The 10,000-nt window shown below is 36.2% G+C and overlaps 1 protein-coding gene across 1 annotated transcript in view; it reads left to right on the top strand.

The window, feature by feature from the left end:
* ADCY7 (adenylate cyclase 7) overlaps nucleotides 1–10,000 on the top strand; it is a 2,777,509-nt gene that overhangs the window by 640,938 nt on the left and 2,126,571 nt on the right. The window lies entirely within an intron of this gene.

The raw sequence follows: 10,000 nt of genomic DNA, 5'->3' as shown, positions 1-10,000 counted from the left end.
TTATTATGAGCCAAATGCTATACATTGTTTTGCTGTAATACTCCTTTTTTCCTGTGAATTGGGTAAGACCAGTTTCATTTGCTTGCTACCACTTCTAACTGCAGAGCCATGTCTAGGCTGGGGCAAAGGGGTGGCTAATTTGGGTGTAAGCTGTCAGGTGGTGTGGTTATCAATGTTACATAGAATACTGGCATTGAAATTAGTATTGCAATATGGCACTGATGCCATGCCTGCATTCATTTATTCACTCATGTATACACAGATGTTTAAATTGATCGAATAAACATTTGTTTCGCCCCTTAACTTGAAACTTTGCAGGACAGAAGCTTTTTTTTATTCTTTTGTTCCTGGACTTTAGTTTGAGGGGATGCCAGTCTTGGGGACTGCTAACGGGTACCACTTAACCTAGCTACCAGCTTAATATTTCTTTTGAACGTAATCAAGTTTATCAACAGCAAAATGCTAAAAATTGCTTCTCCACAATCAGAGCAAAATGTGCAGTAAGACTGTTTCAGCTCGGCTCAGGTAAAACTAGCATGTTTTGACATTGATTCAGAAAGAAATTTTTCATTAAGTTCAAATGTCATGCTTTGCTTTACTTCCCTGCAATTGCAATACTTAAACAGTGATAAATATGTTTTTTTTTTTATTTCTGTCCAGATTTATTTATTTTATTTTACATTTGTTTACTGGGATAGTCCAACTGGATACATGTCCATTTTCAGCGGAGGCCCGGGGAGAAAAGCTCCAAACAGACAAACTTACATAGATTACACAAGAAGTTAGATAACATTAGAAAATATAAAACAAAGTAATTATGTACAATGGTTTAGTAGTGTTCCCTAGTGGGGACTCACAACTCTCATGGACAGACACAATTAAAAGCAAGAGACGTCAGATTGGATATAGAGCTTGGTGATGTAGTTGCATGTTATGATATTTACAGATTATGCTTTGTTTATAACTTATCAGGATTGGTACATAGGCAAAGTCAGTTCACTTTGAGTTTTTTTTTTTAAGAGACTTTTGGAGGATTGTAGGGTTATATAGTTGGGTCACCTTTTCCAGTATAACACATTTTGTAGATGTCCATTTACTTCTTTACTGATGGCCTTATTTTTTTATTGTGCATATTGTGAATATTGTTTATTAATTAATCTAACTACAGTTCATTTGCTCCATTCTGTGTAGGTTATATTGTTGTATCCTAATGTAGTTATCTGGTTATCCTCTGTTTTCTGTTTTATAATATCTGTACCTGTTTGGGAATCTTGAAGAGCCCTTGTGGCTTCCTGCTTAAGAAACTAATAAACAGAGGGCAAGGGAGGCTGGCTGTTGATTTTCTTATTTTGACAGTGCAATTACATTGCTTTTGTAAGTATTGTCAGATGTACTAGCAGTTGTGATAAAGGTAGCATCAAATTTGAATTGTAAACTGTAAAAGATACTATTTTTGCCTTATGCTGATCTGCAGTACTAAGAAATCAGAATATGAATTTTGTAGTAACACCTGAACGAATCTGTTTTATTTTTTCAGTGTTGGGGTGACAAAGATAAGTTGAAAGGACAAGAAAGGGCCAAGTTCAAATGGAGGGCAGGAGACTCATAAATTGGGATGAAAATGATGTTGTTGGTACAAGGTTATTGATGTCTGTACCTCTCAGTCTACGAATATTGAAAACCATATCACTGTATTTCTAAACTATTACTTTGCAGTGATAGGTCTACAAATGCTAGATCTGACTTAAGTGTTGATGAACATTATTTACTTGCATTTAATTCACTTGTCTAATAATTTATGCACCCACCAGTAGTTCTGAATTGATACAGTCCATAGGGATATAGTGTTTTGGATGCAGGCCTTCCCTAATGTGTGCAGCTAGAGATTTCAGGGATGCCGTGGATGGCCTTTGTGCCCTCTTCTTTTCATTTATTTCAGAAATTAATGACATTTTATTGACTGCTATGTTGGGCCGTCACATTTTTGCTAGTATATCTTTGTTGTTAAGAATGATGCTCTTATACGGAAGGTTTATCTGTCCTTTCGATTTAAATGAATACTGGAATATACAGTCACTGATTTTAAGTGCTGTCTCCTTTTTTTGTTAGTGTTGGGGGTATTAGTATCTACACACTGGATATCAATCATACTTCCAAAGCACTGCTGTAAAAAAGCTATAGTCCTGGGTTTCAAACCATTACTTGCAATCCACAAGCTGTGGAGCTCTGCAGGCTTTTCATTGTTAACAAATGAGTGAATAAGAAGTCAGATGTAAACTGTGGCTAGTTGCAGTAGCAATTGGATATAAAAAGGTATGAAAATATACGTAAGCATTAATAAAGATTTAATAATGTGTGGACCCTACATCTATGTCATATTAGAGGATGAATAATTTCCATCAGGGTATTAATATACATATTATTATCTGGTTTAAAAAAACACTCATCACTTCACAGCAGTATATTAAGCTACCATAAAACATGGACAAAACTGTGTCTAATATTGGTGGCTACCAAAAAAGCAGTTACTAGGAAATGGAAATCTAAATGAACTATACTGGAAGTAATGAATCTAGTAACAGAGATAAAACAACTGGAACTGAGATCCTTAGAAAAGGGAAGGAGCAAACTACATAGGAAAAAATGGGAAGTGTGGGACCAATACATACAGGGAAGGATTGAGGTTTAAAAAAAGGCAGGACCTAAATGAACTATGTGATGTTTGACTGAAACTGATTGGGTAGATTATAAGTGATGTATAATGTTTGCAGTTTTTAATTTCTCCAAGTCTTTTGGGTTTCTAATACCATGACGGGAATGGACCCCATTCCTAAGTCAAAGTACGATTAAAGTTCATGAAATTAGTATTGTTTAGCTTTGATGTCAGCTAAAAGTGCTCTTCGCAGCACCCACAATGTGCCCAGTAATGACTCCTCCTGCAATTTGTAGATTGTTACATCAATTGGTAACGTATCTAAATACGATTGTAAATTATTTTTTATAAGAGCAGTTGCTCCTACTACTATTGGAACTGACTGGGTATCTTTCTTCCACATGGCTCTCATTTCTGCCTGCAAATCAAGGTATTCTATGACTTTGTGTCTCTCTGTATGCAAGACACTGTAGTCACTAGGTGTGACAATTTCAATGATCAATGCTACTTTTGTCTTCTTTTGAACTGTTGGTATTGGGTGATCCCATGTGATATAAACTTCATCATTTTCTATGATTCTTTGTGTTTTTCATCCACTTTGATACCATAATGTTTGCACAATCTCCAGTGTAACAGTCTCGCCACATTTTTATGCCTTTCAGTATACAGTGCCTCTGCCATTAGTGCATCGCAGCCAGCAACACAGTGTGTGACTGTTTCCAGTTCGGTTTTTCAAAACCTACATATGTCTGTTTCTCCCACATGTTCAATGGACTTTGTAAACCAACGTGTATGTAGCCCACTATCTTGGGCTGCCAATATTAACCTTTCATTTCTTGATGTGAATTCACCTCTACTTAACCATTCCTGCGTTTGTTCTTGATCAACACAAGGCTCTTCCAGAAGTTTTCTATACTTGCAACTATATTTATGTTTTTCCCACATTTCTTGCCTTGTCATCTGGTCCTTCTCCTTATATTATTTCTTTTGCTTTTTAGCACATTCAGTTGCTGCTTGGTTTTTATCTACTTCTGGTTTGATTTCCATTCCTGCTTGATGTCAACATGCTTATGCTAAATTAAGCAGAGATATCTTAGATTTATTCTCCTCATGTTTCAAAACTTTCATTACATTTGGATCTTGTGAGGTCAGTAGATATGTGTGGAGTTCCACAATTGCAGATCTGTACATGTAAACAATTTCAAGGTGGCCCATCCCTCCTTCAGAACAGGGAATATATACTCTTGGTATATGCTAATTTTTATAAATCATATGGTGAGCATGAAGCATCCTTCTTGTTTTAATATCCAATCTATCAAACACTTTTTGGAGCCAGTCACTCATTCCAAAACTATAAGTTAGGACAGGAAGAGCAAATTGATTTATGGTTTGGATCTTGTTCCTAGATGACAGTGCTGTTTTCAGGATTAATTTAAGTCTTCTAAAGTACTCGTTACTGAGCTTTATTCGCATTTGTTCATGTTTTATTGCTGATCCTTCATCAATTCCCAAGTATTTCTACACTCCCTCTTGCTCAAGGTCTTTTATATCACATTCTTGTCCCAAGCTAATGTTTTCCTTTTCTAAAGGTTGCTTTTGCACATTTATCAAGACCAAATATATATATATTTATTTTACATTTGTTGACCGGGAATGTCTGACTGAGCCAAGGCCCTTTTTCAGCAGAGGCCCTGGGAGAAAAGCTCCAGTACATACAAGTATAACATTAAGTACATTAGTATAGATTTTCTGCAAGTCGAATACAGCTAAATCTTATACAGATAACAATTGGTTGTACATATAGTAGTTAAGCAGAAAGGAATATAAAGTACAAAAATCAGGTGTTTTTTTATTTTTTTTAATCAAATCAGACCGGTAGTTATGTGAGTATTACAGAAAGAAGTACATAGATTGAGGAAAAGTTGAGACTGGAAAGTTTTCAAGGAGGGTTTGAGCATTGGCAGATCCATTTCTTATTGAAATATTCCTTTAGTGTTAGTTTAAACTGTTTGGGATGTGCCTGTGTTCGAATCTCGAGGGGAAGTTTGTTCCATTCAATAGAGGGGCGGTAGCTATATACGTTTTGTCCTGTTTTAGATTTGGGCTTGTAGATTTTTAGGTCTTGGGAAGAGCTACAGAGGTTTCTTGTAGGAGCATAGTGGGAGATGATAGAGTGTAAGGCTGGACAGAAAGATGGCTGATATAGGATTGAGTGTATGGTTTGGAGCTGAGAGAGGAGGAGGAGTTGGGGCATTTCAGGCCAGTTTAAGTATCATAGTGCGAGACAGTGGTGAGATCTGTAGGGTTGTTGGGTTGCAAATCTAGCTACTTTGTGATATGTAGTCTGAAGTCTAGCAAGGAGAGAGGAGTTGAGGTTAGTAAGAATTTGAGAGCGATATGTTAAGCAGGGAAGAAGATGGGCATGCGTGAGGGCTATCCTGGCTTCCTGAGTAAGAAATTTGTTATTTCTATATAGTAGACCGAGCTTAAGGTGGGTTTTCCTGATACAATTATTTATGTGGGGATCAAATTTTAGTTGTCTATATAAAATCTACGCACATATACACACACACACACACACACACACACACACACTAATAAAAATATAAACAATTTAACAGCTAGTTATCTAAGTGTAATAATGTCCTCCAAGGTGGGACTGATCAGGGAAATAACTGGCTTTAAGGAATATAGCATTAGGCCTCACAACACCCCTGGGCAGTCAGTTTTTTTCCCCATAATGTCCAACTTGCAGGGTATTATTGTTTGCTTATTTTACCAGTTAAGAGTACGTAATTGGTCATGAAGTTTGAAGCTTAGCTGTCACTGTTTTATATTTGCATTTTGTAGTTCATCTGTAAATGCCTAGCTGCTATTTGTATTTTTTCAGATTAAAATTTGTTCTCATGTTAATTGCAGTGTAGTCCAGAGACTCAAGATACATCAATGCAATGTTATCCCCATATGCTACAGCTTAAACAGAAATGTAAGGAGGGCTAAGTGCAGTAAGAAACTCTAGTCTTACCTAAACAATCCTTAGGAGACTGGGACTAATTTTAGATTTATTTTATGAACCCATTTCTTTTTTTTTTTTGTTATTTGTTTTTTTTATTATTATTATTAAAAACATAATAGTTCTTTTTCCTTTCCATCTGTTTTCTTTTTTCCATTTTATAGATTTTTATTGTTGGATACATTACGACAGTCCTGTTTTCAAACAACCAAACATTACATGGCATTAAACAACAATTAAATACAGTAATATAACACAATGTCAATGAAAATTTATTTTGATTAATTTATTTTATTTACCATTTGTTTACCAGGCTAGTCTGACTTAAGTGAGAACACGTTTCAATGAAGCCTCGGGGAGAAAAGCTCCACAGATTAATGCAATAATTAGTAATACAAATTATACAATCAGATCAAAATAAGTTGCAGAAAAATATTCAGAGCTACAAATTAGACGCATCCTAGTCACAACCGGTTAAGTTTATCATAGAAAGATGATTGAATAACAGTGATTAACTGATTGCAAGGCAATTTGATTTTGTTAAAGACAAACAAGAACACAAATCAATTATATAAAAGTGAAAAGGAAATATTCACAAGTATGACGGTGGGGGGGGGGTAGCAGTAAACCACAAATGTGTAAGATGAGACTGAGGGGAGAAATAGACTTCTTGCTAAATATACAGGAGAGAGGAGTAAAAATAGTGAGAGGAGGAGTGGGGAAAAAGAGAGGGCAGAGGTAAGAGGGCAAAGATAGGAGATGGGGCAAGATGAGGTATTAAGGTGAATTAGAGAATAGAAGCTAGAAGGGAAGAATTGTTACAGATGTTGAGGAGGATAAGAGGTTGAAAAAAGTAAGTAGGTTACGTATAGTGGATGTGGGATGTCTGAAGAGAGAGATCATGAGCTGATAGTATTCTAGCAAGGTTGTATAATAAAACCGTTTTTAAAGTAAACAGCTGTAATATGGAAGAAATAGTCTTAATATCATAAGATGAGCAACGCATTTAATAAAGACAGAATGAGTTGCCTTTGAGTTTGTGTACTGCAGCAACTTCCATTTTAAAATAAATTAATTTCTAGTATTATTACTGCTTTTATATTACAGATTGATCAACTGAGGTATGTACAACTTTCTGTGATAAGGATTGTATGAAAACAACCCAGAAAGGTACTTCACTTCATCTGGGAAACTTAATTCACTAGTGAGTAGATTTTGCATACAATGATATGTTGGTTTCTGTAGATCTTCCGTAAACCTCCAAGCAGAATGATATAGCTGACAGTACATTTAGTAAATAATGAGTTTATACTATAACTCTGGCAGTAATAACTCTCTGTTGTTAATGTATTACTCATCTCATTTAATTGTACTCACACCCATACTGCGACTACGTATGGTCTAATGAGATTAGTGTATCATCTGGTAAATAAACACAAGTGTGTCAAGATTTAACCACAAGAAACGCACATGCAAGGATGATCATTTACACAAAATAAGAGAGCAAATATTGATGAAATTTGACTCATTTCATCCAAGAATGAATTGCTGTTTCTTGAGTTGGCACTCATAACATTGCTACTTGGTGGTTTCCAATAAGAAAGCCACAGAATGAGATTTATTTACATTGATTGTTAAATGGTCCTTTGGTGCCCATTTTTGTAAGGTATTACAGTCACTGTGTAATGGCGATTAGAGTAGATGAGGAAAGCTCTGAACTACTAATAAGCTGCTTCATATACTCAGGGGTACTGGGTTTGATTCCTTCCACCCCTATTTGCCTGCTGTGTGACTGAGCAAGTCACTTCACCAGACAGTTCTCCTGGATCATCCTTGAAAAGGGATAGTTGTGTCCAGTAAGCTTAGCTGGTTAACAAATGTATGAAATTAAATGAAATAAATCAATTAAAATAAATACATGTCTTTAACACCAAATCAGAACCATCACCACAAATGGCAATGTAGTTCCATTGGTACAAATAATGACATATAAATTCAGATGATGAGCTCTAATGATATTAAAAACTAGTAGAAAGAACGATCCAGAAATGTCCACCTGTAGTTTACGGCTCTTTTGTGCAAAGTAATATTCAATGTGGAGCACATTTTTGTAACATTAAGCCTTTCAGTTAAATTTGACAGTTCAACATCTAATAGTTTTAAAGAATTAATATCTGAATGGATAATGAAATCAAATAACGAAAACTCAAAAGAGAGGCAGTGAAACTTGGGGGTGATCCTAAACTGTACGCATATTCCAGGAAGGAGACAATAGCTACAGTAGTTAATCATCCATTCCATTTTGAAAATTACCTAATTTTTATTTGCTTATCAGAGCCGCGGTGGTGCAGCAGTAGCGTTGTTGCCTCACAGCAAGAGGTTCTCCTGTTCGATTCTTGGCTGGAGCACCTTCTGTGTGGAGTCTGCATGTCCTCCCCGCGGTCGAGTGGCGTTCAAAAGACATGCGTGAATGGGTGTGCCTTCGTTGAAGGTTGGGCATCGAGCTGGCATCTCAGCACTGTAAAAATCTACTGCCAGTCATTAGCGGACCGGAGTTCCCCTGTGGTGACCCCTAATCGGGAAAAGTCGAAAGAAGAACAACAACATTTTTTTGCTTATCAGGTAGGTGAGCTGGTCTTGGGTCCCTTTTCAAGACGTGGCCTGGGACAAAATGATACGATTTGCATGCATACATTAAACAGTAAATACAATAGTGACACATTGAGGAACATAGATTGGATCATTAAGGGTATTTGGTAACAAAGAAAGTAAGACCATAGGTTAAAGCATTAATAAGGCTAAATTATGTATACATTACCTGTGCAGTCAAGTAATTCATGAACTCTCCTTGAAATATCTTTCTTAACAGAGAATGAAGAGCAACTGGGCAGTAATTATTCAGCAACCGACTATTGTTATTGAAATACTGATTTCTTACAGCTCAAATGTAAAATGTTCGTTATATTACATAGAGCATTTCTCCCTGGAACTCTGCTGAAAAGAAGTTTTCTACCTAATAAGACTTGCTCAGTCAGGAAATGCAAATAAATAATTTCTAACACATCCCCTTTATTACCATAATAACTAAGGTAGTAAACTTCCAGATTCTTGGAAAATGCATTCCAAAATAGATACATAAGAAATATTTCTAAATGGCCAGGGTATAAAAACAAATGGCAGACTTTAATTTCTCATAGACCAATACCTTCAGCAGTGACTCTTGGAGTTGTGTTACTATTGATTTCTCTTTACTTATTCGGGTATAATCTATGAATTCTGGAGTTTGATTCCTGTCTCTTACTTACATTATATCACAGGATCAAAATACTAAACAAAATTATTTTAAAGTGCATACGTTACTTCCAAAGCTGATAACTCTTCTCAACAAATGTACCCAGATTTCTTGCTCGACATATAATTTTTGACCCTTGTTTTTAGTCTTTTATGTGTTGTTAGATGATGTCTTACTGGACAATTCTATATCACAGTTTTGTGCATTGAAATTAAGCATTATTGCAGCCCAGCTGAATCAGCTTGTCTTTATGACTAAAACCTTATTTTATGGATGGTTGTATAATTGGTTACTCATGTATCGTCATCCACTTTTTAGTAAATACCACGGGATTGATTTGTGACAGATACCCACTTGATACGTTCGATACTAGTTTTACTTGATTGGTGACTAAGCTTTCTGTAATACCATCATGTGGAAATGTATGGGCTGCCTTTCCTAGGTCCAGGTTACTGTTCCATAGTGGCAAAAATTGTATAAAACCTGCAGTCAAATATAGAAGCAGAATAATGCTTTGACTACATCAGATTGTTCTTTTTCTAATAACTCTAAATCTCTAGACAATTGTATTAAGGATGTAAATATTATGTGTAAAGCTTTGCACAGAATCCAGATCACATTTTTGTTGTGGAAGCTTGCAGCATCTGATTTGGGTCTACCTTTGTGGATAATTGGATGGCTTGGTAAGGAATGATTCAGCTTTGAACTGAATAGATATTATTTGTCCCTTTCCAGTTGACCTCAGTTAACCATCTGATGCCTGGCTGTCACTCCCATTGTTCTCATCATCCCAGCCTGGTACTACAGCTCTGGGTGAGGGAAGGGAAGTGGAGATTTTGTGGGTGGCTGGCTGGTATCCTCCCAGCAGAGGGTATCATAGGTGGAGTAGGAAGGAGAGATAGAAAGATATTGTTAGGAGGTACAGCTGACCTAAAGCTAGGAGCATCATAAGTTCCATTATGTAAACAAGGGCTTTTTCCTAGGCTTTATCCCCTCTATTCTGGCTTCATCCTGATAGGTTAGCTCGGGTAATAAGTGGACA

The sequence above is a fragment of the Protopterus annectens genome, chromosome 8.part1, assembly GCF_019279795.1.
Source record: "Protopterus annectens isolate FY-2018-M chromosome 8.part1, PAN1.0, whole genome shotgun sequence".
Taxonomy (NCBI): domain Eukaryota; kingdom Metazoa; phylum Chordata; order Ceratodontiformes; family Protopteridae; genus Protopterus; species Protopterus annectens.
Note: the sequence above shows the minus strand (reverse complement) of the source record. Positions and strands in the feature narration are given on the sequence as shown.